This window comes from Capricornis sumatraensis, chromosome 4, assembly GCF_032405125.1.
Source record: "Capricornis sumatraensis isolate serow.1 chromosome 4, serow.2, whole genome shotgun sequence".
Classification (NCBI taxonomy): domain Eukaryota; kingdom Metazoa; phylum Chordata; class Mammalia; order Artiodactyla; family Bovidae; genus Capricornis; species Capricornis sumatraensis.
The window spans coordinates 114,488,291-114,515,876 of record NC_091072.1 but is presented as its reverse complement, the minus strand read 5'-3'; the positions used below and the strand labels follow the sequence as shown (position 1 = coordinate 114,515,876).

Below are 27,586 nucleotides of genomic sequence, written 5' to 3'. Positions count from 1 at the left end.
CCGAACAGCACCAACCGATGGCACTGATGGGCTGCATCCCTCCATGTGGGGGTGATCGCAGCTCCTGAGAGAATCTCAGGTGAGAACAAATGGCCAGCCAGTGGGTGAGCCAGCAAGGCATGCTCAGGCCTGCACCTGCAGGAGATGATGCAAGGCTTGTAGCCTGAATCTGCTGTGTCTCAGGAGGATGTGGGGTTCAGGAGTAGGCTGGCCTGGAAACCCACTTCATAGACACATTAGAGCAACGACTATGCAACAAACACAGCTCAGCCCAAACAGTTCACCAGAGAAGGTCCCTGCTGTTGTTCCTTTCCTTGGGGTTCCATAGAGGGGTTGGACCTGGAGTCAGGCAGACCTGAGTCTGAATTCAGGGGGTGCCCCAAGGAGAAACTGTGAGTCTCTACCAGACTGTTGGCTCTCTAGGGGCAGGGATCAGGGATTAAAAGACACTTGTTCCTTGGAAGAAAAGCTATGCCAAACCTAGGCAGCATATTAAAAAGCAGAGACATCACTTTTGCCTACAAAGGCCTGTATAGTCAAAGCTATGGTTTTTCCAGTAGTCACGTATGGATGTGAGAGTTGGCCCGTTAAGAAGGCTGAGTGCTGAAGAATAAATGCTTTCAAATTGTGGTGCTGGACAAGTCTCTTGAGAGTTCCTTGGACTGCAAGGAGATTAAGCCAGTCAATCCTAAAGGATCAACCTTGAATATTGAACCCTGAATAATCAACCCTGAATATTCGTTGGAAGGATGATGCTGAAGCTGAAGCTCCAATACTTTGACCATCTGATGCAAAGAGTGGACTCATTGGAAAAAACCCTGATCTGGGAAAGACTGAGGGCAGGAGGAGATGCGGGTGACAGAGCATGAGATGGTTGGATGGCATCACCGACTCAATGGACACGAGTTTGAGCAAGCTCTGGCAGATGGTTAAGGACAGGGAAGTCTGGCACACTGCAGTTCATGGAGTTGCAAAGAGTTGGACACGACTTAGCAACTGAACAACAACAAGTCCCCAGCACCTCCTTAAATGTTTATTGAATGAATAAAATAATGAATGAGTGACTTAATTTACTGATTAACAAATTAACTTTTCTTCCAATGATCTTTATTTTACACATCTTCTTCCCCCTGAGGCATCTAGGGCATTAAGGTATTTATCTCCATGCTGAGCACTGTTCAGGCACACAGCAGAAGCTTATAAATATTTGCTGAATTGAACTGAACTGTTTATATACTTCTTATTTTTCTTTTAGAAACCACTAACTTAAGTTTACTCATTTTATTTGAGGCACCCCACTTCCGACTCCTAGAATGTAAATAATAGTAATTCCTCTCAACTGTCAAATATGTGATACGAGGTTCTTTTGTATTCACTGTCAAGATTAACCCTTATATCAATACTCTTTTATTATGCTCTTTATATAGATAAGTAGGATAAAGCTCAAAGAGGATAAGCAATCAACCCACAGTTTTCTGGAATGCAAGCTAATCATTGTGCAAGGAACAATAGAACTAGAAAAATCACCATTTTGCAATCTTTAGTAAGTGACTCAGGTGAGGATCATCAACGGAGGCTAAGACTTCTGAGAGGAAGACTGTTGGAGAATAGGATATTCATGTGCTGTCAAAATATCACTCACTTAATCTGTGAGTTAAAAAGGAAATCTGTGTCTTTACAATGGCGAGCTCTTGCTGTCACTTCCTTTAACCAAGAAATCAAACTTTGTGTCTCCAGCTGTGGGATAGCCTGATGTTATGTGCTCCAAAAGGGAGAATGCTATAACAAATACAAAGTCATACCTGTGGGCATTCCTGCCAAATGTGTTTCATTTTACCATAACCGGGAGGAAACCATCAGACAAATCCAGAATGTGGGGACATCTGCAAGACATGTGGCCTGTTTTTCTTCAAAAACATTATCATGAAAGCACAAAAAGGCAGGGGAGCTGTTCTAGATATAAAAGGGACTAAAGACATTTAGCAATCAGAGGTAATGCATTGGTTGCTGGTCTGTTAAAAGCTATCAAAGTCACTCTTGGTTCATTTCAGGAAAATTAAATAAGAATCAACTAGCAGATGATATTACTGAACTAATATTAATATTCTGAGGTGTGATAATATTACTGTATTAATGTTACAGCTCTTGATTGCAATAATGGTCTTATAATTATGTAGGAGAATGTCCATGTCATTAGGAAAGGTAGCTGAAGCATTTGGGGTAAAGATGAGGGATGAAGTGTCATGATACCTGAAATTTACTTTTAAATGGTTTGGCAAGAAAGAAATATGTGTGTGTGTGTATGTGTAAAGAGAGAGAAAGGGAGAGGGAGCATACAAATGTGACAAAATGCTAACAGTTGGTGAAACAAGATAAAGATAAAGGGTATAGAGGCATTCATCATACTAGTTCTTCAGGTTTCCCACAGGTTTGAACAATCTTAATTAGAAAAAAGTAGTGGCTCCTGGAGCTGGCAGGGACTCTCCTGGACCGTCTCTGGCCACCCCAGGTCCTTGGGCTTCAAACTTTGTGTCTCCAGCTGTGGGACACCCTGATGTTATGTGCTCCAAAGGGGAGAATGCTATAACAAATACAGAATCATACCTGTGGGCATTCCTGCCAAATGTGTTTCATTTTACCATAATCAGGAGGAAACCATCAGACAAATCCAGAATGTGGGGACATCTGCAAGACACGTCACCTGTTTTGCCACATGTCTTGGCAAAGGCATGTGGCAAAGGAATATATGACAAATAAAATTATAATCTCTTTAAAGTGTGCAATTTGGGGAGGAACAAGATGGCAGAGGAGTAGGTGGATGTGGAATACATCTCTACATTAGATGAGATGGATCTCATTGATATCCTCAGGACATTCCATCCAAATGCAGAAGAATATACCTTCTTCTTAAGTGCACATGGAACATTCTCCAGGATAGACCACATCTTGGGTCACAAATCAAACCTCAGTAAATTAAAAAAAGTTGAAATTGTATCAAGCATCTTCTCTGACACAATGCTATGAGACTAGATATCAATTATAAGAAAAAGAAACATAAATACATGGAGATTAAACAACATGTTTCTATATAACCAAAAAGTTACTGAAGAAATCAAAAGGGAAATCAAAAGATTTCTAGAAACAAATGACAATGAAAACAGAACAACTTAAAACCTATGGGCTGCAGCAAATGCAGTTCTAAGAGGGAAGTTCATAGCAATACAATCCTACCTCAAGAAACAAGAAAAACATTGACTAGACAGCCCAACTTTACACCTAAAACAATCGGAAAGAAAAAGAACAAAAAGCTCCCAAAATTAGTAGAAGGAAAGAAATCATAAAGATTTGGGCAATAATAAATGAAAAAGAGATGAAAGAAACAATAGTAAAGCTTAATAAAACTAAAAGCTGGTTCTTTGAGAAGATAAACAAAATTGACAAACCTTTAGCCAGACTCACCAAGAAAAAAAGAGAGAAGAATCAAATCAACAAAATTAGAAATGAAAAAAGGAGAGGTTACAGCAGACAAGGCAGAAATGCAAAGGATTATAAGAGACTATTATGAACAACTATTGGCAATAAAATGGATAACCTGGAAGAAATGGACAGATCCTTCAGTTCAGTTCAGTCGCTCAGTTGTGTCTGACTCTTTGCGACCCCATGAATCGCCAGGCCCCCCTGTCCATCACCAACTCCCGGAGTTCACTCAGACTCACGTCCATAGAGTCAGTGATGCCATCCAGCCATCTCATCCTCTGTCATGTCCTTCTCCTCCTGCCCCTAACCCCTCCCAGCATCAGATTCTTAGAAAAGTTCAATCTTCCAAGACTGAACCAGGAAGAAATAGAAATTATGAACAACCCAATTACAAGCACTGACATTGAAGCTGTGATCAAACATCTCCCAAAAAACAAAAGTCCAGGACCAAATGGCTTGACAGGAGAATTCTATCAAATATTTAGAGAAGAACTAATGCCTATCCTCCTGAAACTCTTTCAAAAAGTTCCAGAGGAAGGAACACTTCCAAACTCACACTACAAGGCCACCTTCACCCTGATATCAAAACCAGACAAAGACAACACAAAAAAAGAAAACTACAGGCCAATATCACTGGTGAAACTAGATGCAAAAATCCTCAACAAAATTTTAGCAAACAGAATTCAACAACACATCAAAAAGCTCATACACCATGATCAAGTTGGGTTTATTCCAGGAATGCAAGGATTCTTCAATATATGCAAATAAATCAATGTGATACATCATATTAACAAACTGAAAGATAAAAACAATATGATCATAGATACAGAAAAAGCCTTTGACAAAATTCAGTACCCATTTATGATTGAAACTCTTCAAAAAGTGGGCATAGAAGGAACCTACCTCAACATAGTAAAGGCCATGTAAGATAAGCCTACAGCAAACATTGTTCTCAATGGTGAGAAACGGAAAGCATTTCCCCTAAGATCAGGAACAACACAAGGGTGTCCACTTTCACCACTGTTATTCAACATAGTTCTGGAAGTCCTAGCCACAGCAATCAGAGAAGAAAAAGAAATAAAAGGAATCCAGATTGGAACAGAAGAAGTAAAGCTCTCACTGTTTGCAGATGACATGATACTGTACATAGAAAACCCTAAAGATAGGATCAGAAAATTACTAGAGCTAATCAGTGAATTTAGCAAAGTTGCAGGATATAAAATCAATACACAGAAATCACTTGTATTTCTATATACTAACAATGAAAAATCAGAAAGAGAAATTAAGAAATCAATCCCATTCACCACTGCAACAAAAAAAAATTAAATATCTAGGAATAAACTTACCTAAGAAGATGAAAGAACTGTACACAGAAAATTATAAGATGCTAATGAAAGAAATCAAAGAAGACATAAACAGATGGAGAGATATTCCATGTTCCTGGGTAGGAAGAATCAATATTGTGAAAATGACTATACTACCAGACACAATCTACAGATTCAATGCAATCCCTATCAAATCAGCATGGCATTTTTCACAGAACTAGAAGAAAAAAATTCACAATTCATACGGAAACACAAAAGACCCTGAATAGCCAAAGCAGTCTTGAGAAAAAAGAATGGAGCTGGAGGAATCAACCCTTCTGGCTTCAGATTATACTACAAAGCTACAGTCATCACGACAGTATGGTACTGAAACAAAAACATAAATATAGACCAATGGAACAAGATAGAAAGCCCAGAAATAAACCCATGCACCAATGGGTACCTTATTTTTGACAAAGGAGGCAACAGTATACAATGGGGCAAAGACAGCCTCTTCAATAAATAGTGCTGGGAAAACTGGACAGCTACATGTAAAAGAATGAAATTAGAACACTTCCTAACACCATACACAAAGATAAACTCAAAATGGATTAAAGACCTAAATGTAAGACCAGAAAATATATAACTCTTAGAGGAAAACATAGGCAGAACACCCGATGACATAAATCAAAGCAAGATCCTCTATGACCCACCTCCTATAGAAATGGAAATAAAAACAAAAGTAAACAAGTGGGACCTGATTAAACTTAAAAGCTTTACAACAAAGGAAACTATAAGCAAGGTGAAAAGACCGCCCTCAGAATGGGAGGAAATAATAGCAAATGAAACAACCAACAAAGTATTAATTTCCAAAATATACAAGCAGCTCATACAACTCAATACCAGGAAAACAAACAACCCAATCAAAAAGTGGGAAAAAGACCTAAACAGACATTTCTCCAAAGAAGACATACAGATGGTTAACAAACACATGAAAAGATGCTCAACATCACTCATTAGAGAAATGCAAATCAAAACTACAGTAAGCTATCACCTCACATCAGACAGAATGGCCATCATCAAAGAGTCTACAAACAATAAATGCTGGAGAGGGTGTGGAGAAAAGGGAACACTCTTGCACTGTTGGTGGGAATTGATACAGCCACTATGGAAGATGGTATGGAGATTCCTTAAAAAAACTAGGAATAAAACCACCATATGACACAGCAATCCCACTCCTAGGCATATACCCTGAGGAAACCAGGGTTGAAAAAGACACATGTATCCCATTGTTCATTGCAGCACTATCTACAATGGCTAGAACATGGAAGCAACCTAGATGCTCATCAACAGATGAATGTATAAAGAAGTTGTGGTACATATACACATGGAATATTCAGTTCAGTTCAGTTCAGTTCATTTCAGTTGCTCAGTTGTGTCCGACTCTTTGCTACCCCATGAATTGCAGCACACCAGGCCTCCCTGTCCATCACCAACTCCGGAGTTCACTCAGACTCACGTCCATCCAGTCAGTGATGCCATCCAGCCATCTCATCCTGTCGTCCCCTTCTCCTCCTGCCCCCAGTCCCTCCCAGCATCAGAGTTTTTTCCAATGAGTCAACTCTTCACATGAGGTGGCCAAAGTACTGGAGTTTCAGCTTCAGCATCATTCCCTCCAAAGAAATCCCAGGGCTGATCTCCTTCAGAATGGACTGGTTGGATCTCCTTGCAGTCCAAGGGACTCTCAAGAGTCTTCTCCAACACCACAGTTCAAAAGCATCAATTCTTCAGCGCTCAGCTTTCTTCACAGTCTAACTCTCACTAAGCCATAAAAACGAATGGACGTCCCTCATAGCTCAGTTGGTAAAGAATCTGCCTACAATGCGGGAGACCTGGGTTCAATCCCTGGGTTGGGAAGATCCCCTGGAGAAGGGAAAGGCTACCCACTCCAGTGTTCTGGCCTGGAGAATTCCATGGGGTCACAAAGAGTCAGACACGACTGAGCGACTTTCACTTCACTTCATGAAAAGGAACATATTTGAGTCAATTCTCATGAGGTGGATGAACCTAGAACCTATTATAAAGAGTGAAGTGAGTCAGAAAGAGAAAGATAAATACTGTATTCTAATGCACATATACATAATCTAGACAAATGGTACTGAAGAATTTACTTACAGGGCAGCAATGGAGAAACAGACATTAAGAATAGACTTATGGACAGGGGGAGAGGGGAGGAGAGGGTGAGATGTATGGAAAGAGTAACATGGAAACTTACATTACCATATGTAAAATATATAGCCAATGGGAATTTGCTGTATGACTCAGGAAACTCAAATAGGGGCTCTATATCAACCTAGAGGGGTGGCATGGGGAGGGAGATGGGAGGGAGGTTTGAAAGGGAGGGGATATATGTATACCTATGGCTGATTCATGTTGAGGTTTAACAGAAAACAACAAAATTCTGTAAAGCAATTATCCTTCAATAAAAAAATAAATTAAAAAAAAAGTTGTGAGAAAAACATAGATGTTCTGATTTTAAGGCCAAGGATAACCCAGGATACTGACACATCACCCCTAGACGTGACCCCTGATATACAAGGAATGTCCTTCCTTTCTGTCTTTGGGACTATCATTGAATCCCTTAATAGGCAGAAAGAATAATCAGTCATTCAGATACAGGGGTTACATTCCTTCTTATTTGCTAAAAGGATCTTTTCTGTTGATAAGGTACAAATATATAGTCAATATGGATAAGATGAAGTCTATTTTCCACCCCATTTTCATTTTAATAGTAAAACATATTTACTAAATATCTCTATTAAAGATTGAAGAAAAGGCCATACTTCACTGAATAAGCTGCATTTTCACTAATTTGGTCGCTAGTTAGAGGTTTAAGAGAGATGGCAGCTGTCAGGCATAAGTGCTGCTCTCTTCTCTGCCCTCTCCCCAGCAGGCATGACTAATCAATCACTGAACCTTTTCCATAGCCTCAAATGGTACCCTGCAGAGTTTCCTGGTGGTAAGGTTTATCATCTTTACTTTCTTAAAAAGAAAAAAAAAAAAGACATGCGATGAGAAGGAAAATATCCACTCTTCTCTGCCCAGGAGACTTAATATATTCAAAGAGCTTATGTAACATGTTTTCCCTGGAAAATAGGTGTTTTCAAGGTCTCTGATTTCCTCCTGCAATTATTCATTCAATAATCGTCTGTTAATTGCCTACTGTATGCTAGGGTCTGGGGTGCCAAGATGAATGAGATCTAATTCCCCTTTGGAAGGCTCACTGATGGATACTGATCATGTGTTCAAGTAGGACACACAGCAGGGAAGGGGAAGAAAAGGCTTCAGAGAAGCAGCAGCACATTCTCAGAAGCCTTCCAGAAGACCAAGTGTGGAAAGATGCTGGTGGCTTCAGTCTCATCAGGAATGTGTGATGTGTCCTCCTGATGCCTTACTCTCACTCTGGCTTCATCAGCTCCAATGGGTACCCACAGGCACCTGAGCCAACTATTGGTCAATCTTAGTGTGAGGTCAATCTTCCAGAGTAAAAGCTAGATTTAGAAAAGGCAGAGGAACCAGAGGTCCAATTGCCAACATCAGCTGGATCACAGGGAAAGCAAGAGAATTCCAGAAGAACATCTACTTCTGCTTCATTGACTTCCTGGTGGCTCAGACGGTAAAGCGTCTGCCTACAATGCAGGAGACCCAGGTTCAATCCCTGGGTTGGGAAGATCTCCTGGAGAAGGAAATGGCAACCCACTCCAGTATTCTTGCCTGGAAAATCCCATGGATGGAGGATCCTGGTAGGCTATAGTCCATGGGGTCGCAAAGAGTTGGACATGACTGAGCGACTTCACTTCTTCACTTCAAAGCCTTTGACTGTGTGGGTCACAACAAACTGTGGAAAACTGTTAAAGAGACAGGAATACCAGACCACCTTACCTGACTCCTGAGAAACCTGTATGCAGGTCAAGAAGCAACAGTTAGAATAGGACATGGAACAATGAACTGGTTCAAAATTGGGAATGGTGTACCCCAAGGCTCCCTGCTTATTGTCACCCTGCTTATTTAACTTATACGCAAAATACATCATGCAAAATGCCATGTGGGATGAAGCACAAGCTGGAATCAGGATTGCCAGGAGAAATATCAATAACCTCAGACCTGCAGATGACACCACCTTTATGGCAGAAAGCAAAGAGGAACTTAACAGCCTCTTGATGAAGGTGAAAGAGGAGAGTGAAAAATCTGGCTTAAAACAACATTCAAAAAAAAAAAAGATCATGGCATTTGGTCCCATCACTTTATGATAAATAGATGGGGAAACAATGGAAATTGTGACAGACTTTACTTTCTTGGGCTCCAAAATCACTGTGAATGGTGACTGCAGCCATGAAATTAGAGGATGCTTGCTCCTTGGAAGAAAAGCTATAACAAACTTAGATAGCATATTAAAAAGCAGACATGTTACTTTCCCTGACAAAGGCCCATATCATCAAAGCTATGGTCTTTCCAGTAGTTATGTATGGATGTGAGAGTTGGACCATAAGAAGTCTGAGTGCCAAACAACTGATGCCTTTGAACTGTGGTGTTGGAGAAGATCTCTTGAGAGTCTCTTGGACTGAAACAAGATCAAACCAGTCAATCCTAAACAAAATCAACCCTGAGTATTCATTGGAAGAACTGATGCTGAAGCTGAAGCTCCAATACTTTGGCCACCTGATGCAAAGATCTGACTCACTGGAAAAGACCCTGATGCTGGGAAAAATTGAAGGCAGGAGGAGAAGGGGATGACAGAGGATGAGATGGTTGGATGGCATCATCGACTCTTGAGCAAGCTCTGGGAGTTGGTGATGGACAGGGAAGCCTGGCATGCAGCAGTCCATAGGGTCACAAAGAGTCAGACATGGCTGATTGACTGAACAACAACAAGTGTGAAGTGGTTGCTTCAGAGGCTGTTCAGTATTCCTTCAGAGGCTGTCTAATTCCATGAATGCTCCCCATTTGTGAGTGAAGTCTAACCTTTTACATTGTGGTGGGTCAGTTCACTGCAGCAGGTGGAACGGGCAGTTGTCTGTTGAGATGTATGCAGTGCCAAGCTGGACCCACCCAAGGTCGTGAATCATCTCTCTTCCCAATGTCTGTAATTCCATCCCATCCTGGGAAGAGCACCATAGTAAGAGAACATGGTGGGGTGGGGGAGGGTGATGGAAACCAACATTTACTGAGCAGCTGCTATGCACCCACATTGGTAAATGTTTATACCAGCTCATCTATCTGGCAACAACCTTGGGAGGCAGGGAGGAGTTGAAGATGTCCCAAACGGCTACCTTACAGCCCGATCAGGGTCACAGTCTGACATAATTATGAAGCAGGTGGAGACAAAAGGGAAAAATTGTTTTTGGTGTTTACTCTGTGTATTAAGTATCTATGCATGTGACCTACAAAGCCCTAGATTCCACATATATGAGTTAATATATGATATTTTTTTTCCTTTTGACTTATTTCACTCTATATGACAGATTCTAGGTCCATCCACACCTCTTTGTGGAATCTAGAAAAATGGTACAGATGAACCTATTTTCAGGGCAGAAATAGAGATGCAGGTATGGAGAACAGATGTGAGGACATGGGGTGGGAGGAGGAGAGGTGGGCAGGTACTGGACATTGGGACTGACATATATACACTACCATGTGTAAAATATAGCTAGTGAGAACCTGCTGTAAAGCACAGGGAGCTCAGCTCAGTGCTCTGTGAGGACATAGAGAGGTGGGATACAGGGTGTGAGAGCATAGGGTACAAGAGGTAGGGGGTGAAGGAGGGCTCAGGAGGGAGGGGATACATGTCTACATACAGCTGATTCACTTCATTGTACAGCAGAGACTAACACAACATTGTAAAGTAATTATACTCCAGTCAAATAAAAAGATAAAAAGCTCTAAAATGTTAGTATATTACTCCCACTTTGCAGATGAGCAAGCTGAGGGTTCCGAAAATTGTTCACCTGTGTCCCATGTCATCTCCGTAAGTTTTGTTGCTGTAAACATCTTTGCTGCCAACAATTTTGGCCACCATTTTCACTGCATAACTAATTGGCTGTAACGCAATTTTGCCATAAAAGATAAAATAATGAAAAATAAAAGAGGGGTATTAAAGATGATCCCATGATACCTGTGAAGTCACTGAGTCTGGGAAAGGTTAAATCACCTCATCAAGATCACATTCAGTAGGTGTTAGTTCTGAGATTCAAACGCAAGTCCACCTGACTCGAAGCCCATGTTCTCAAACACAACTGATGCTACCTTTCAAATACGTGCTACCTACTAAGTGACAGGGCACTAAAGCAACCATTGTGACAGTGGCTATACTCACCACCTCCCAGGGGCATCTATTTGGGCCTCTTTGAGTATGTGGAAGTTATTCTTTAGACCAAATCTAAAAAGAAAGTAAAAGTAGCCTCGATAAAAATTAAAATTGTATTTTGGCATGCTGCGGATCATGGGGTGACAAGAGTGGGATGCTACTGAGCAACTGAACTGAACTGAACCGAACTGAACCATCAGCAATGAGAGCCTACTCCTACTTCACACTTATTTTTAACAAGCACTATGCACACGGTGGTGGACGTACCGCTCGCTCACCCGTGTCCCCGGTTTCCCTCTGCTTCTGGTCTTTTCTGCCACCTTGAATTTATGCATCCCTATGCAATTTGCTTTCCCCAGTGAAACACAAGCAGAAGTGATTTGTGTCATTGCCTGTCGAAGCCTTTGGGAGCCAGTACGTAATTCCCCAGCATATCTTCTCTGCTGCAGCAAGCATGGAAGCATGTTGATATGAAGGGGCTGTAAAACTGAAGCAGCCTGGAATATGTTGAGCCAGCACACGGTGGGCAACTGCACTGGGAATCATGCAGATCTTTGGAGGGCTTTGCATGAGTGAGAAATAAACCTTGGTTGCATCAGATTTCTGTGATTTGGGATTTAATGGCAACCCACTCCAGTTTTCTTGCCTGGAGAATTCCGTGGATTGAGGAGCCTGGTGGGCTCCAGGCCACGGGGTCACAAAGAGTCGGACACGACTGAGCGACTTCACTTCACTGCAGTGTAACATAGCCCATCTTGACTATCTTGAATCCTTGTAACAATTATGTTGGGGATGCTGCTGTTAAGCCCATTTTATAGACAAGAAACTAAAGCACAGAGAAGTTAGGCAACTTGCCAGATTACGCAACTAGTAAAAGATAGCACAACTGTGAACCTCGGGAATGGAAACTCCAGAATCTATGTTTTTAATCAGTACCTTTCATTTCCTCACTAGTGTTTTTACCAGTCAGATACTAATGCATAAATATCAAGGTCTATAAGTTTCTTGGTAAATCTTAGCCAATGTTTAAAGAATAAAAGAATTATAAGAACATATAATTAAAGGAACACCAAAATTGCTTGCTTTAAAAAAGAAGGGGAAAAAAAAGTCTAGCTTCTGCTTGTAAAGCAATTAAAACTGAAAATGGGTTACAACAGAGGTGACTGTTCTTTGGGAAATTGCCTGAAATAGCAGAAAACCTCTTAAAGAAAAGCTCAGTTTCTCTTTCTTTACCTACTTCCTTAGAGTTTACCCTAAAGGGCAAGAGACACAATTAAAAGTATAATTAGTGTTCTCACCCCATCCTCCCAATTACATGTTTCCTTTCTAATTGAAACAAAATATTTAACAGATTCATTATTTTCTCCCTAAATCCAAGATAATTCTTAATGAATGGCTGAGATACTTAAGATTTAATGGAATCATCAGAAACCTCACGCTGTGAACTTGAGGGTGTCTGAGTCCTCTGTGAAGTAAGGACACTTGTCAAGGTCCTCTCTATCCTATGCGGTCTGGCACAATCGCTGCTCGTCGTAATTCAGGACACTTGGTCAAGTGGTTCTCTCAAAAGCAATTAATGAATTTCATGGGAACAGGGCTGGTCAGAAGGTCTGCCAGTGAGGGGCATGCCATCTCAACCTGGGGACACTCACAAGCTGGCAGGTATGGCTTTTAGCTGACTCTTTCTCTAAGTTTAGGGGTTGTTAGCTTTTCAAAAGTCAGATGATGCTGACGGTGGGAAGCAGATGCCTAACAGTCTCTGGAGTCAGGCTGCCTGGGTTTGAATCCCAGTTCTTCTGCATACCAGCTAGGAGATTGGGGACGTACTACTTAATTCTCTAAGCCTGTTTCCTCATTTGCAAGACAGACAGGGACAGAATGTCTATTTCATTGTGCAAAGGATCAAAGAAGTTGCATGCACAAAGCCCAGCACAGTACTCAATACAAATTAGCTATCATTTTCATAATTATCACTAGAGAAAGCTTATTGCCCTCCCTTGCTGTTTACCTGCCTTGTGGAGAGACATGCATTTGTATAATACTCTAGGCTTTTCTTCACACACTGACTTACTCTTCTCTGGGGAGGTGGAATGACTCATCTGGTTAGTGAATCGGGGAGGAGGAGTTGGGCAGGCACAGCCCAGCCCCTTTTCCCACCTTCTCCCTGGAAGTCAGCTGCCTACAGGAAGGGAGTGGTCCTCTGAACTGCTCTGCCATAGTTTATCAGGGTGAGGTCTCCAATTTTCCTGTACAGTCCAGGAGTAGGTGCCTACCCCTGATTAGTGGCAGGGTCCAGTATTAAGAAGCCAATTGTAGATGCATATCTAAGCCATGTGCTCCTAACCAGTCTTTATTAGCAATAAAAGCAGTATTTTCATCTCCATCTTCCTATCTCCTATGTCTACCTCGGCTATATCAGAACTGGTGTAGAGAAAGAGGTGCTGTTTACTGGATTACCTCCAACCTCAATGATGGTCACTGCAATATTTCTGGTGGGCATTCAAGGCCTTTTATGAGTTGGCTGGTTCCTACATGTAGGAATTTAAATTCCTACATTTAGGAATTTAACCTTAGGATATAATCAATCACATGTGACATTACAGGGCAATTCACAACAGAGCTGATTATAAAAGCGAAAAATGGGAAACAACCTAAATGTCCAATATTAGGGAACTCACTGTAAGATAGCACATCATACAGCCGTTTAAAGCAATGCTGCCAAGAATGTGTAACAACATGTAAAGATGTTCATAATCTAAGTGAACAGAGCCAAATACAGAATGATATCTACAAGATGATTCTATCTTGTAAGGAAAACATGAAATGAGGAAAAACATTTGGATAAGATATACAAGCTGTTAACACTATTTCTAGAGAGTGAGATGGAGGGTCATCTAAATTTTTTTTATTGCTTATGGAAATGTTCCATTTTTCCCAATGTACATGAATTTCCTAAAAAATAAGAAAAGAAGGTATTGAATATTTTTCATTTTTCAAAAGCCAAGTGTGCAGTGGCTGCTGGAGAGAACTCCTGCAGAGCGTTCAATCTGTACTTCTCAGCCTCAGATGGTCCTGCCCCCCAACCTTTGGAAACAGAGCCACGAGGTAAATGGGACTGTGTTCAGACCCTTCAGTGTCTTCCCTGACTTATCAGTTGAGGTCTGGTTGCTCTGATTCTCTTCTGATAAAAGTCAGGGCAGGGTTCTGTAGGAGCCCTGTGGAACAGTCAGTACTGGCCAGGGAGGGCAGATGGTGACCCAAGCAAGGAGTTTAGAAAAGTCTGGAAACAGTTATCAGGAAATGGGCACCTGGGACTTTGCACGGCCAAAGGTTTAAGCCCCAGCCACTTAGCACAGCACTCAGAGCCTTTGAATCAGGTCCTCAGCTTAGCCCGCTGGCTCAGATCCAGACACAGAAGGGCTCCTCTGTCCATGGGATCCTCCAGGCAAGAATACTGGAGTGGGTTGCCATTTCCTTCTCCAGGGGATCTTCCTGACCCAGGGATCAAACCCGGGTCTCCTGCATTGCAGGCAGATGCTTTACCCTCTGAGCCACCAGGGAAGCCTTTCAGAAAGCTCCCACCACTCCTCAAATGGTCCAGACCCTGGTCCCTCAGAGCACCTGATGGGACGTTTCTTCTCCTCATTATCCTCCACTTTTTTCTGATCCTGCAGCACCTGCATCCCCCACACCTACTACACCACTAATGCCTCCCACACCTACACACACGGCCGACATCCCCGACACCTACTACACCACTAATGCCTCCTACAGCTACACACAGCCGACATCCCGCACACCTACTACACCACTAATGCCTCCTACAGCTACACACACGGCCGACATCCCCCACACGTACCTACACCATTAATGCCTCCTACAGCTACACACACGGCCGACATCCCCCACACCTACCTACACCACTAATGCCTCAACAGCTACACACACGGCGGACATCCCCCACACCTACTACACCACTAATGCCTCCTACAGCTACACACGGCCGACATCTCCCACACCTACCTACACCACTAATGCCTCCTACACCTACACACACGGCCGACATCCCCCACACCTACCTACACCACTAATGCCTCCCACACCTACACACACGGCCGACATCCCCCACACCTACGACACCACTAATGCCTCCTACACCTACACACACGGCCGACATCCCCCACACCTACGACACCACTAATGCCTCCTACAGCTACACACGGCCGACATCCCCCACACCTACTACACCACTAATGCCTCCTACAGCTACACACACGGCCGACATCCTCCACACCTACGACACCACTAATGCCTCCTACAGCTACACACACGGCCGACATCCCCCACACCTACTACACCACTAATGTCTCCTACAGCTACACACACAGCTGACATCTCCTACATCCATCCAGCAGCAATGTTGTCTGGGTGCCACCAAGCCTGCAGTCTTTGTGCTCAGAGCCTACAAGAACAATGAACAGAGAAGGTGCCTTCAAGTCCAGAGGACCCACAGGAGCCTCATGTGTATCCAATTAGCAGTTCTTTCCCCGCTCTAAGCCCCAGTCTTTTCTGATCAATTTGGGGACAAGACTGATGTCTTCAAGGTCTCTCCACACTGAGCGTCAATGATCCCAGCCCTGACACACTGGCCCACTCATCCCTGCCTCCTACCTTCTGTCCCTCAAAGCCACTTAACATCAGTTTGAGCATGGACACAGCATCTAACTTTTTAATTAGTCTGAATGTCAATGTCCAGACACTAAGATGATGGCACTTCTTGGGGTGAGGATGTCAGGTCAATGATGATCACCCCTCTGTTTTATATCACACACCAGAGGAAGTAGCAGGCCCTGCAGAAATGGTCAGGAGTGGCCTAGGTGTTTGCTGTCAGTGGCTCTCACATTTCAGTGGCATCAGAATCCCTCTGGGGGGTTTGTTTAAACAAATATTGTGGACCCTACTCCCAGAGTTTCCAATTCAGTGCATCTGGGGTGGTTCAGAGACTTCAAGAATCATCATTTTGGATCCCAACCCAGAGACTGAACCTGGGTCTCCTGCATTGCAGGCAGATTCTTTACTATCTGAGCCATCAGGGAAGCCCACTTATTTTGGACAGAATTCTTTCGAGGTCCGGACCTCATCCCTCATTACCTGCCTGAAGTCATCTTCTACACTTTCCCCTTGTTTGACCCACTCCAGCCAGCTCCCTCACTCTTCTTCAAACATTTTGGGCACATGCCTACCTCTGGGCCTTGGCCTGTGTCCCGCTGCCTAGAAGGCCCTTCCTCAGTTATCTAACTGTAGGGTTTCCCAGGTGGCGAGAGTGGCAAAGAACCCACTTGCCAAGGCAGGAGATGTAGGAGATACACGTTTGATCCTTGGGAAGATCCCCTGGAGAAGGGCATGGCAACCCACTCCAGTATTCTTGCCTGGAGAATCCCATGGAGGAGTCTGGTGGGCTACAGTCCACGGCATTGCAAAGAATTGGACACAACTGAAGTGACGGCTTGCACACACACAGGTATCTGTAGAGCTCATGCCCTCACCTCTTTGAAGGTCTATACTAAAATGTCACTGTCTCACTGGTGCTTTCCCCTGCCCCCTATCTAAAATCACTATCTCCCATCCCCATTCCCTACTTTTTCTCTGTAGCACTTATCCCTACATAATATACTATATATATTTATATTTAATATCATTAATCTCATTTATTTTTGGTTTAAATAGTTCATTTTTTTAATTAAAATGTTTTCCATGGATTTTTTTAAATTTCTGTCTTCCCCACCAGATTGTGGGCTCCATGAAGGCAACGGGGTTTGTCTGTTCTGTTTACTGCTAAATCCCAGAATATGCTGGTATATTGTAGATTATCTAGTATTTGTGGAAGGAAAAGAGAGAAAGGCAAAGGGAGTGAAGGAAGGGAAGGAGAGAAGGGAGAGAAGGAAGGAGAGGGAAAGGATGCAAAGAAGGGAGAAAGGAATCTCACAGGTAAGTAATATTCTTGTAATAGTTTCAGATCAACAACAGGGGTGCCAACTTTATTTTGCAGAGTAAGTGCTTTAAAAGCCCAGAAACATCAATTACCATCTCCTCTCCCTTCAGGGCCCCACGGGGCGGACCAGAGGCCACTGAACACATGGTAACCTAAGTGAAAGGTGCCCCAGGAGTTGGACAATACACAGCACATGTCGTACCCTGCAGCACTCTAAGCATCAATGTCTTATGAAATAAACAACATTTTAGCACCAGTGCCTTTCAAGTAACAGAGAAAGGGCTGTGAATTTCACTTCAAATACCAGCACAGAATACCTAGGGCACTGAAGGATGCTGAAGGAGGCCATCTCCAGGGCCCCTACCGTGGGGCAGGTGATGAGAATGGGAGCACACATGAGCCATACACTTGCCACCCGTGTCCAAGATGCCCCATAAATGTCAGCTGAATTCATAAATGGCATATGCCTGTCCAATGCGCTCATAATATTCTGGTTGTCTAAGGGTACAAGTATGGTGACATTCCAAGACCCTGTCCTACACACATGCAACTTCCCAAGCTGTAATTCAACAAGATTCCTCAGGGTCCACTGAGCTTCTTGAGGGCAGGAAGCTTTGTTTTCTCAAGGCTGAGTTCAGCCTCCCCTCTGTCCCCATACAGTTATACACTATGTGTTCAGTCATGTCTGACTCTTTGTGACCCCAGGGACTGCAGCCCACCAGGCTCCTCTGTCCATGGGATTTCCCAGGCAAGAATACTGGAGTGTATTGCCATTTCCTTCTCCAAGGGATCTTCCTGACCCAGGGATCAAACCCACATCTCTTATGTCCCCTACATTGCAGATGGGTTCTTAACCACTAGCACCACTTGGGAAGCCTCCCATATAGTTGGGCTACAATAAGTAATTGTTGAGCTGAATTTTTTCCTTTTAAACTCAGAAATCAAGTTCTGGCTTCAATGTCTATGCCTAAATGGTCTGATTCTAAAGTAGAAGAGAATTCAGGCGCCCTTAGCCCAGTGTTTGGCACACAGTAGGTCCTCAATAAATGTTGGCTGTTAAGTTCACTGACAGATCTTTGGACTCATCCAGCTACTAACTAGGACTGTGGTCTCGACAGCTCCCAGGCTTGTTACTGCTGCATTTTCCGCTAGAGGAGATGGTGCAGAATCTGCCTGGTATGCTGTTGGACCATTTGAAGAGGCTTGAGAAGAAATGAAAGTGGCCATTGGGTCACACAGTGGGAACTCTTTTGGCAAGAGAAACCACCAGAGATGGGCTGACCCTTCCACATCCAGGAATCAAAGAGGCTGGATGAACTAGAGAAAGATGACAATGTCTACAGTCCCACAAACCAAAAGCTTGAGAGGGCTAGAAGGACTTCACAGGGAGAAAGTGAGCCTCCCAACATCTCCATGGTGACCACAGCCATCAAACCCTCTAAGCACTCTTGTCCCCCTGGTGCTAAGGCTCCAGTGGCCAGAGGTTTCCTTCTAGTCTTCTCATTAAGGAAGGGGAAACACCAGTCACTCTTCCCCTTTCTCACTCCATTCATTCTGTCATTTATCCATTAATCACACAGCAAGTGCTTATAATGGGTCCATTATGGTGCTGGATGCTGAAGATGCTGAGATGAATAAACCACAGGCACAGCCTACCTGTCACTCCCCATCAAGGGGGAAAGATAGACCTGCAGGCAAATCACTGCACATCATGAGTTTCCTTCCCCAAAGTGTGATCCACATACTGAGCTGGTTTAAGTGACATGTAGATTAATATTTTTGAGTTATGTGTTTATTTTCATATATAGTCAAAAGTTACAACTAGCACATCAAATACTCTGTGTCATGCGAACTTGCACTCTGGACTTGTTTTTGATGAATAAAAACTGTTCTTGTGAAGTTGATGATAGTAAAAATAAGTTAAACAACTAAAATTCAGGTGGCAGAAGGGCTTACGAAGGTGGTGTGCAGATGACTGAGGTCCAAGACCCACTGGAAGTGAATGAAAGTGCAGACAGCAGGTTCAAATCCCAAGCCTGCTGCAAATCCCAAGCCGGGTAACTGAATGAGTTATTTACCCTCCTGGGATCTTGATTTCTTCCTGCATAAAGTAATTATGTCTACCTCGTGGATTCTGCTATACATAATAAACATGGTAGGTACAAATTCATTATTAGTTTATTATTATTACATCCTATTCTCCATGCACACATAATAGAGAGTTGGAAAACTGCTACACTTGGGGTAGGGTGGAGAGGGGTAGGGAGGTGGCAAATGCTCAAAGTTGCCAGCCAGCCATGAAAGTAGATAAGGGAAGGAGAAATGGCTTTGTTTATGAGCCCAAGACAGCATCTTAAGAAGCACAGTCATTACTTTACCAACAAAGGTCTGTCTAGTCAAAGCTATGGTTGTTCCACTAGTCATGTATGGATGTGAGAGTTGGACTATAAAGAAAGCTGAGTGCTGAAGAATTGATGCTTTTGAACTGTGGTGTTGGAGAAGACTCTTGAGAGTCCCTTGGACTGCAAGGAGATCCAACCAGTCCTTCCTAAAGATAGTCAGTCCTGAATATTCATTGGAAGGACTGATGCTGAAGCTATAACTCAAATACTTTGGTGCGAAGAACCAACTCATTGGAAAAGACCCTGATGCTGGGAAAGATTGAAGGCAGGAGGAGAAGGGGACAACAGAAGATGAGATGGTTGGATGTCATCACCGACCTGATAGACATGAGTTTGAGTAAGCTCTGGGAGTTAGTGATGGACAGGGAAGCCTGGCATGCTGCAGTCCATGGGGTAGCAAAGAGTTGGACATGACTGAGCGACTGAACTGAACTGAACTGAATGAATCCAAGGAGCAGATTCTGGGACTCCCTGATGAGAAGGGAGATAGCCGGGCAGCGGAGGTGCTGGCTCCCCATCAGCAGATGCCCGTGGTCCAGGCCCCATCTGTCTCACTGGGCTTCAGCCCTCTCACCACGGATGGTATGTCAGAGCCACAATACAGAAATCCTAATCCTGGGTGGGTTCCTAGGCACTGCAGCTCACAGGACCCGGCTCTATAGCTCAGAGGAACCTAAAAGAGGAACACGCTGTGTGTCCTGCAACACTGGCAGCCCAGGGAGGCTCAGAAAAGGCCAAAACTATAAAAAGTCCTGACAAGGGATAAGGCTTAGTATTTGATTCCCTGGGCAAAGTGTCCACTTTACTGTGCAGACAAGCACGGGCACCTAGGGTACATCCATCCAAGGGAGGGAATGCAACTCAGCCATGAAATGGAGCGCAGCCACACGGGTGGATCTCCAGTGCCTTATGCTGGAGGGAAGAAGAGAGTCAGAGGCTACATCACGCATGATGGCTACAGCTATCACCTTCCGGGAAAGGCAGAGTGAGGGGGCCAGAGAATGATTCAGTGGTTGCCAGGAATGAAGGGTACGTATAGGAGACTCTACAATGAGACACCGCTTCATACCCACTGGGATGGCTGGAATAAAAAATACAGATAATCATAAGTATCAGCAAGGATGTGGAGAGACTGGAGCTCTCATACACTGCTTGTGAGATAGCAAAATGGTGCAACTACTATGGGAAACAGTCTGGCAGCTCCTCTAAAACATTACACGTACTTACCCTACGACCCAGCAATTCCATGGGAAAACATATACCACATAAAAACCTGTTCACCAATGTTCACAGCAGCATTATTTATGATAGCCAAAAAGCAGAAACAACCCAAATGTCCACCAACTGAAACATGGATAAACAAAATGCAATATATATAAAATGGAGTATCATTCAGCAATAAAAAGGAATGGAATACTGCCACATGCTACAACATGGATGAACCTTGAAAATATTCTGCTCAGTGAAGGAAGCCAGTCATGAAAGACCAGATAGTGTATAATTCCATTTACATGAAGTATCCAGAACAGGCAAATCCATAGAAAGTAGATTAGTGTTTTTCAGGGGCTGGGGCGGGGGAAGAAGGGATAGTTGACAGGAATGAACTGTGACCCCTATAGGGTTCAGAGTTTCTTTTTGGGGTGATGAAAGTTTCCTAAAATTGTGGTGATGGTTGTACAACTCTGTGAAGGTACTAAAAGCTATGGGCCTGTACACTTTAAATAGGTGAATTGTACAGTGTGAATTACATCTCAAGAAAACTTTTGCAAAAACTAAGAGATAATAAATTATCACAAAGAAAAAAAGAGTGTGGGGAGGGTTTGCTACAGAGAAATAAGACCAGGGAATTTGGGGGTAGGTAGTAGAAAGTGAAAGTGAAGTCGCTCAGTCGTGTCCGACTCGTAGCAACCCCATGGACTGCAGCCTACCAGGCTCCTCTGTCCATGGGATTTTCCAGGCAAGAGTACTGGAGTGGGTTGCCATTTCCTTCTCCAGGGGATCTTCCTGACCCAGGGATCGAACCTGGGTCCCCGCATTGTAGACAGATGCTTTTCCGTCTGAGCCACCAGGGAAGTCCAGGTAGTGGAATAGTGTGTATCTTGTTTGTGGTACTGGTTACAGCTCAAAACTGGTTCTGTCAAAACTCAGAACTGTACACCAAAGATTCAAAAAAAAAGATGCCTGCCCTAATAATATTAAAAATGGTTTAAATTATTAAAAATTTTAATCTAGTAGACACTCTGCTAAATACTTTATATGCCTTGAACTATTTAATCCTTAAACCACTCAGGGATTACTATACCCATGTTATAGATGGGCAAACTGAGGCTCTGAGAGGCTATGTGATGGGCCTAGGGTCACAACTAGAAAGTGTTTTTGAAAGCCAGATTTTGATCTCAGTTCTGACTCCAGATCCCATGCCAATACCCACAGTGGTCTGCCTCCCTCCACTCTGATAATCTGGAACACTCCTTGAACACTTCTCAGAAGTCTTTGATGGGGGACTGTCCATTCACGACTGCTCCACTGGTGAGTTCCTTGAGGGCCAAGGTGGTGCCTCTGGATCCCCCACTGTGCTCAGCACAGAGCCAGGCACTTAGCAGGCAGTCTACAAATGTTTGGCTATAATCAGGGGGCAAAGAAAAAGAGGCAGGGAGAATGCCATCGGGAAATGTAGAAGAGCCGCCTACAATGAACTCCATGCCTGGGTCTCTTGGCTCTCAGCCTTGAGTCTGTCCATTAGACCACACAGTCACCATCTGATGGGCCTCCTACAATGGGATCAAATATTTGAGCCTGAGCTGGAGAGCAGGGTGCCACACTGAACTCTGGCTCTCTCAGGAGCCTGGGGACAAAACACTAATCCCATAGGCTGTGTTCCTCCATGATTTAGTATTTCTGTCCTGGAAAGAAAGTCTTCAGCTGATTAAGTCATAGGAAGCAATGAGAACCAGGTGGTTTGTACAGGCCATGACTTCTGAAACTCATATCCGTTCACCGGTCTCCATTCAAACTGCCTCCCCAGGCTGCCACTCTCTCTTTCATGCCGACCCCTCCCCACCCTGTTCTTCACTTTCCTGCTGATCCTTCATCCAGCAAATCCTACAACCAGAGAAAAGGCTCAAAAACACAAATCTGATCACATCATTCTCCTGATATTGAGGAAGGCACTGGCCCTTAAAGCTCCTTGATTATTTTAGAATGAGACAAAGTAGCCCTGCACTGAGGCCCATGGCCTGGGAGGTGGAGGGGCTCCCCTTAGCTGGCACCCTTGTGCAGGACACAACCTGGGAAATCACCCAGGGCAGCTCTGACCTTCAGTGTCTGCCTGTTGCTCTGAGAACACCAAACTCCTCCAAGGAGGCCCTGAGGTCCTGTGCAGTGTGTTGTTGCTGTCTGACTCTTTTGTGACTCTGTGGACAGTAACCCACCAGGTTCCTCTGCCCAGGCAAGAATACTGGAGTGGGTTGCCATTTCCTTCTGCAGGGGATCTTCTTAATCCAGGGGTCGAACCCACGTCTCGTGCATTGGCAGGCGGATTGTTTACTACTGAGTTAACATTGTGGCCTCTATTTCTCCAAGTTCTTCCTGCTCCGGTCTGTTCCCTCCCCACTGCATGCCATCCTCCATCTAGACAGTCAGCATAGTTCTCAATGCCCCAAGAATTCTGCATGTGCCCCCTCTTTTGAACAAACTGTTCCCTCCAAGCCCGGCCAACTCCTGCACAACCCTCAGCCATTACCTTAGATGTCCCTCCTTTCACCAGAGCCTAGACAGGTGACCCCAGGCTACCTGGCACCTCCCTCCTCCAGCTCTTTTCACCCTGTGCCATGATCATCTGTTTACTCTGCTGTCTCTTCCCAGAACCTTCCCTCTGCAAGGGCAGGAACCAGCTGCTTATTCATCAATTCGCCATTGTATCTGGGGCACGTACTTGGCACAAGGGAGATATTTATTGAATAAATGAATTAATCAGCTAATGACGAGGTAAGTGAATGAAACAAAATGGCTCGTCATTGGTAGGACACACAGGGTTTTGGATCAGGAGAAGATCCCTACTAACTCAGTCTGACCCATCACTTTATAGAGAAGGAAGCTGATGCCTCAGGAAGGTCCCACAACTTTCTCAGGTCATGTATGTGTGGTCCACTGGAAGAGGGTATTAGAAGCCAGGCCAATCCTCCGCCCACCATAGCAGATGGAGAGAGCAGAAGTGCCTAAACACGTGGGACACTCCTATAGAGAAAATCTGATAGCAAACCCCAGTAGAACACAATGGTTAAGCACAAGGGCATAATTAGAGAGCCCAGGGCTACTTACTGGCTGTGTTTCCTTGGGCAACTAATTCGGACAGTGAGTCTCCAATCTGTAGAATGGAATTCAGGCACCTACTGCATGAGGTATGGGTGGGATCAATGAAATGTTGTATGACAAGCACTGAGCACACTGCTGGGCACTTACTAGTCAATTAAAATTACCTATGAATCCTGTAATTGAATAATGCTTTTTATAACCCCATGATACACACTGGACTCCACCCCAGCCCTGTTTTGCCAATCAATCCCATGAACACAAATCCTATCTATGACTCCCTCCCAAGCTTCAGTGGGCTTGCCAGGTGGCGCTAGTAGTGAAAAGCCCGCCTGCCAATGCAGGAGACTCAAGAGACCCAGGTTTGATCCCTGGGTCAGGAAGATCCCCTGGAGTAGGAAATGGTACCCTGCTCAAGTATTCTTGCTTGGAAAATTCCATGGACAGAGGAGCGTGGAAGCCTACAGTCCATGAGGCCACAAAGAGTCGGACACGAATGAGTACACACACATCCTTCACCACAGTGCAGTGGAAAGCAAACCTCAAAGGGGATTGGGTTTCTAGCAAGCAGCTAATGGGACTCCAAGATAGCATTGAGACTCTCAGGGTTTTCCAAAAAACCCGTCAATCTAACATCCCCTACCACATCTGGAAAAGAAGAGGGAGCCTTCAGTAATGCTCATCAGACCATGCTTCATACCAGGCCATATATCTCCTAGGGAAGACAAGAATGTGTCTGGCAGATGCCACCTTCTACAAAATATTTGCCAGACTCTCCTCCAAGTATTTTGACGCTTGCAGCTTCACCCAAAGAGAGGCTTTGGCTAGACTGTAGTTTGGAGCTGAAGACTCCCATTGTGTGTCTCTTATTACATCCCTGGTGGTACATGGCAAATTTACCTCTAGATCTCCAGGGAAGCAGAATAATGACTTATTAGCATTTTATCCGAGAGATGCACATACCATAAAGTCAGGGAACAATTTTTTCCCCTGAATTAACTTCATTTTATTTTTAAATAGCCTATAGAAAAAATAAGTATAAGTAATGGATTGTCTGTTTCCTGATCAACAGAGATCACCCTTTGCTTTGAGAGGGAAGAAAACAGAGGTCACCTTCCTGATTGCTCAATAGAAAAGCAAACTTCAACTGTCTGTTTTACTTAATGTGTTTGTACTCTGATCTCATGGCATCAATCCCACAGTACTGGGGATGCTCAACAAGCAAGAGTGAGCCTGGATTTCTTAAGAGCCCGAAGGGTGATGTCTGTTTCCACAGCACTCTATCCCTCTGACCTGACTTACATCACCCAGAGAATGGCAATTACATTCTTCATGCCTGTCTGACCACTATCACATGCTCCTCAAAGTCAGGCATTTTTTTCCCCTCATCTTTATTTCCAGATAGCATAGCTCGTTAAAATACTGGATGCACAGTTAAAACTAAATGTCAGATAAGCATGCAACATTCGGGACATAACTTAATACTAAAAAGAAATACCTCTTCTTTATCTGACATTCAAATTTCATTGGCATCCTGTCCTTTCTATTTGCCAAATCTGGCAATTTAATCTCCAGAGTTTCATCTCATCTAATCCTCACAACTCTGAAAAATAGGTATTATACCCATTTTATAGTTAAAGAAACAATGGCTTAGAGAGGCTGAGATTACATGGCTCATAGGTGGGAGAGCTGAATTTGAACCTCTACCTTTCCATCTATGTGCTCAGTACATGTTTGGGGAATGAATGAATGAATGAATGAAAAAATGAATGAATGAATGCACATCTGCAGAAGATGAGTAGCCAGGGAACCTGTTATGCGCCTACCTCTGAATCATCATTGCCTCTCTGGAATCCCAGCCACATTTCCTCATTAGTGAGATTGCTCACTGAGAGGATACTGCCCCACTTTCCTCCTCTTGGGAAAGGGCCAACTTCCTGAGAACAACACCGATGCGGTGGGTGATGAGGCCAGGTTTTCCCTAAGTGAAAACAAATCTCCTGGTGCCAGAACAGGGGTGGGGGGAGGGGGAAAGGGGGATGTCTGGACAGAACAGGCTGCTCACCACCCTGGGCAGCCATCGCCCTGGAAGCTGACCATCCTCCACCTGCAGCTGCCCTCCTCAGGCTCAGATCCAGCATCCTGGATGGGGTGTTGCCCTGGCTCTAGCCTGTGACCTCAGAATGCCACTGGTCACACAGGCCCTGCTGTTCTCTCTGCGTAGAATTCTCCGCCCAAGATCACCCCCATGTCTGCTTAAGTGTCACCTCCCGAGAGAGGCTTTCCAGCTGCTCTGTCTCAAACAGGTAAGGTCTCCACCTTACCGCTCAGCACTACCCGAAATCACATCACATATTAAGAGGTCCATTTGCTGACTGTTGGTCTCCAGCATAAAATACAAGCTCCAAAAACAGCCTCTTGTTCACTACCTTCGTTTTTCTCACCACCATTCTAGAACAGTACATAGAACACTGACATACATTAGACACTCAGGACATGTTTGCTAAGTGAAAGACTGAACAGTCTTGGTTTAAAAAAATATATACATATTACATACATGTATACACATACACACATATGGATATGTATATATGTATACATATATTTATATACACATATGTAAATATACGGAGAAGGCAATGGCACCCCATTTCAGTACTCTTGCCTGGAAAATCCCATGGATGGAGGAGCCTGGTGGGCTGCTGTCTATGGGGTCGCACAGAGTCGGACATGACTGAAGTGACTTAGCAGCAGCATGTAAATATACACACATATTTATATATAGCCATATCTACACACACACACATGCACACAAAACATTAAATTAAATACAAGTAATGAAGTGTTGGGGGAGTTTCTAGGTAGACTCTTCATGAGGACCCCACCACCACACCTTCACACAGGCTATTCCCTCTCCCTGAAATGCACAATCCAAGTCATCTTTCAAAACCTGATTCACTTGCCTCTTTCTTCTGGAAGACTTCACAGACCCACTCCCTACCCCCAGCCCATTAAAGACCCTGCTACTCTATCTCTGAGCTCCTCTTTCAACTTGCTGGTGCTCCTTGTAGTGGTTACTAACCTACATTATAGTCCACTCAATGGCACATCTAGTTGTCCTTTGTGGCAGACCGTACTTGACCAAAGACGGCTGGGACAATTTCTCCCATCGTACATGTTCTTCTGCAGTGTGACCTTGCCAATAACTCCCCCATCAAAAGGTGGAATTCTTCCTACTCCTTTGAAAGTGAGTCCTGCTTTGCACTTTGACACTGCTTTAGCCAATGGCAAAGTGTTGCTGTGTCACTTTTGGGCAGAGCCATGAATTGATCTGGAAGCTTTCACTTTCCTCCTCTTGGAAGTCAAGCATCATAGAAAAAGGGCAATGACCCTAAGACCTCCAAGTCATGTGGAGGGGCTCTGGAAGATGGGATGCTATGAAAAGAGAGATGGGTAAGCAGAGGCACCAAATATGGGACTAAGGAAACCAACTTGGGCATGGGTCCTCCAACCCCACCCACCCCAGAGATGTGCAACAGAGATGAACTGCCCAGCTGAGCCCTTGCCAGCTCCCTGACACACAAAGTTGAGAGCAAAATAAAATAAGTGCTTTAAGTCATAAATTTTGCAGTGGTTTATTATGCTGCAACAGTTAACTGAAACATGCTTGAAGGTAGAAATTCTATCATATGTAACATTACATCTCCTAGCTGAGAATAGTGTGAGGCTTATAGTC

At 43.9% G+C, this 27,586-nt stretch overlaps 1 protein-coding gene and 1 non-coding gene across 3 annotated transcripts in view; one reads left to right on the top strand and one right to left on the bottom strand.

Moving 5' to 3' along the window:
* ABTB3 (ankyrin repeat and BTB domain containing 3) overlaps positions 1–27,586 on the bottom strand; it is a 320,838-nt gene that overhangs the window by 262,077 nt on the left and 31,175 nt on the right. The window lies entirely within an intron of this gene.
* TRNAC-ACA (transfer RNA cysteine (anticodon ACA)) lies at positions 8,440–8,512 on the top strand. Its single transcript has one exon. It is a non-coding gene; the product is annotated as a tRNA-Cys (tRNA).